Source organism: Pteropus medius, unplaced genomic scaffold (genome assembly GCF_902729225.1).
Source record: "Pteropus medius unplaced genomic scaffold, Ma_sr-lr_union100, whole genome shotgun sequence".
NCBI lineage: Eukaryota > Metazoa > Chordata > Mammalia > Chiroptera > Pteropodidae > Pteropus > Pteropus medius.
In genome coordinates this window covers 59,902,283-59,905,537 of record NW_024349800.1, presented here as the reverse complement: position 1 = coordinate 59,905,537, position 3,255 = coordinate 59,902,283, and positions in this window count along the sequence as shown.

Below are 3,255 nucleotides of genomic sequence, written 5' to 3'. Positions count from 1 at the left end.
TATGTAGAAAAATTTTTCATCTGAAAATAGGCAGTTTTTCTTCTTTCTTTCCAATGTATATTTCTTTTATTTATTTATTTTTTTGTCTCATTGCACCGGCAAACACCTTCAGGATGGTGTTGAATAGGGGTAGTAAGAGTGTGTATCTTTGCTTTGTTCCTGATCTTAGGGAAAAAGTATTCAGCTTGTACCATTAAGGATGATGTTAACTGTAGGTTTCTTCTAGATGCTCTTTCTCAGGTTGAGGAAGTTTCCTTCTGTTTCTAGTTTGTTGACAGTTTCTATCATAAATGGATGTTGAGTTTTATCAAACGCTTTTTCTGCATCAATGGATATAATTGTGTGATTTTTCTTCTTTAGACTGTTACTATGGTTGTTTATATTCCTTGTTTTGAATATGGAAAAATATTTGCATTTATGAGGTAAACTCATGGTGTATTTTTCTTCCGATATATTCCTAGATTTGATTTGCTAATATTTTGTTGAAAATTTTTGTGTCTATGTTCAAGAGGGTTATTGGTCAGTAATTTTCTTTTTATAATAATGCCTTTATCTGGTTTTGATATCAGGATAATGCTGGCCTCAAAAAATGAGTCGTGAAGGATTACCTCTTTTTGTTTTCTGGAAGAGATTGTATAGAATTGGTGTTTTTTCTTCTTTGAACGATTTCTGAAATTCACAAGGGACATCTTCTGAGCTCAAACTTTTCTTTCGTGGAGGGTTTAAAATTACAAATTTGATTAATTTATTAGTTATGAGACTAGTTTATCTATTTCTTCATGAGTAAGAGTTGAGTAATTTCTTCTTTTCAAATAGTTGGTGCATTTCACAGAAGTTGTAGAATCTGTTTTTATGGCTGTTCATAGTGTTCTTATTATCCTTTTACGATGGGCAGGGTCTCTTAAAAATTTCTGGTTTATTCCTGATATTGGTAATTTGTATCTTCTCCCTTCTTTTTCTTTGTGAGAATTGCTAGAGGTTTATCGTTTTTTAAGAGGCTTATCATTTTAATTGATCTTTTCAAAGAACCAGGTTTACTGAATTTCTTTTTTTTCTGCTTTCAGTTTCACTGATTTCTGCTGTTATCTTTATTATTTCCTTTTTTTCTTCTTGATTTAGGTTTATTTTGTTCTTTTTAAAATTTCTTAAGGTGGAAACATAAGTTATTGATTTGAGAACTTTTTTCTTTAATATAAACATTTAATGCTATAAATTTCTTTCTAAGCAGTGTTTTAATGGCATTGCACCTATGATATGTCACATTTTCACTTTGTTCGGTTAAAAATATTTTCTGATTTCTCGGAGAATCCCTCTTTTACTCATATTCATAAATGTGTTTTTAGTTTTCCAGTGTCAGAGATTTTTGTGTTATCTTTTTGTTATCGACTTCTAGTTTAATTGCCTATGTTCAGAGAACATACTTGCTGTGATTTCAATGCTTTTAAATTTATCGAGGTTTGTTTGATGACATTTAATAGGTGTGTCATGGTGAATGTTCTATGCACACTTGAAAAGAATGTGTATTCTGCTATTGTTTAGCGGTGGTTCTGCAGATGTCAATTAGATCCCGTTTGTCTTCGCTGTTGTTCAGTGCTGTGTCCTTGCTGATTTTCTGCCTACTTGTTCTGTCTATTAGTGAATGAAGGGTATTGAAGTTTCCAACTATAATTATGGATTTGTGTATTTCTCTATTCAGTTCTGGCAGAATGAGTGACATCTAGGCCCCAAAGAGTAACTGCCTCTTTTTTAGAGGGATGTGACAAAAATCTTTTAGAACATATGTCTCTCTCCAACTATTTACTTCCATGTGACTAAGCTAGTTAGCTGTCTGGGCTCAGATGTTACCTTCAGACTTCTCTGTTCATCTCTTCCTTCAGCCTGTAGCAGCTTCCAGTGTCCTGGCAAGGGCTGCTGCAGAATTTCTCTTTCTTGTTCTGCTTTTCCCATTTTATCTCTGAAAGAAATCCAATTCTTCAAGATTCTTATGGGTACGAGTATGCAAAGCGGCGAAACAAACATTTTTAAGAAACGTACCTGGAGATCGGTGGTGTGATCTCTGTGGTACCCAGAAGAGAGATAAAGCTCCATCCCTCCACTTTCTAAGTCTTTATTTCTTGCTTGATGATCCACTTTTTCTCCACATGCTAGAATTCTCTCTTTCTTCAGCAGATACGCTGTCCTCTACCCACAGTGATGTGATCTCTTCCTCTGCTCCGAGCAGGTCCGAAACAGTAGAGCACAACAGCCCAATATCCTTACAAAAGACTCATTTACAAAAGACGCCTTTTGGCTGGTTTTGGTCATATGATGCATCCACGTGCCAGTCCGTCGCTATCGGGCTGGGGTTCTGTGGCTAGTTCAGCTTAGGTCACGTGCTCAGTCTCATGGTTAAGAGAGAGATTCGCCATCTGAAGAAGGAATCAAGAAATGATCACGATGTGTGACTTATCTCCCCCTGCTCTTTACATTTGCTGCTGTTCCTTTTGAAATATTCCCTGATTTGGAGCACAGGTATATTCTGACCAATGCACAAAATCATCATCATCACCACCACCACCACCATCGTCATCAAAATAGCTTATTCAACACCTACTATGTTCCAGGTGCTACATAAAAATCGATGTCATTTACTATTCCCAGTGACCCTATAGATACATGTTGTGGATAGAACTACACTTATCTCCTGAAAGCTGAATTATGAAATCCATGCCGCGAGCTCAGAACAGGGCAATTCAAAGTCACCCCCATCAGAAAAAAAATGTTTCTTGGGTCTAAAAGATTTGAAGAGACTCAATTGAAAGTTAGCATTGCTAAGGAAAAGAATAAGGCAATCAGAAAGGACCCCAGGAAGCAGAGGAATCGTGGAGGTGAACTTCACCAGTGCCCACACAGGCATTGTCCAGGGAGAACGGTTGTGGATACTTCTGTGCCCATGGCCGTGTTGTCCCTGACGCCTTAAAATAGATGCTTCACTTAATTCTTCTTGTTCCAATTCTATATTCATCAGTTGATCTCCATATTATAACTGGGTTTCCCCTGTGCTTTCCAGTGTGTGTGTGTGTGTGGGGTGGGGGGGGAGGATATTAGTCATGCTATATGACTCTGAGGTTTGAATCCCAATTCTAATCCTTCTTGTCACTTTAAAAGTTGATATTCTTGTTTTTCATCAGTCTAGTGAGGTGGGTCAGTGTGATTTTATCCTGAGGGATGCGTTGACTTTTGGTGGGCTGAAAAATTATGACATTATTCTCATAA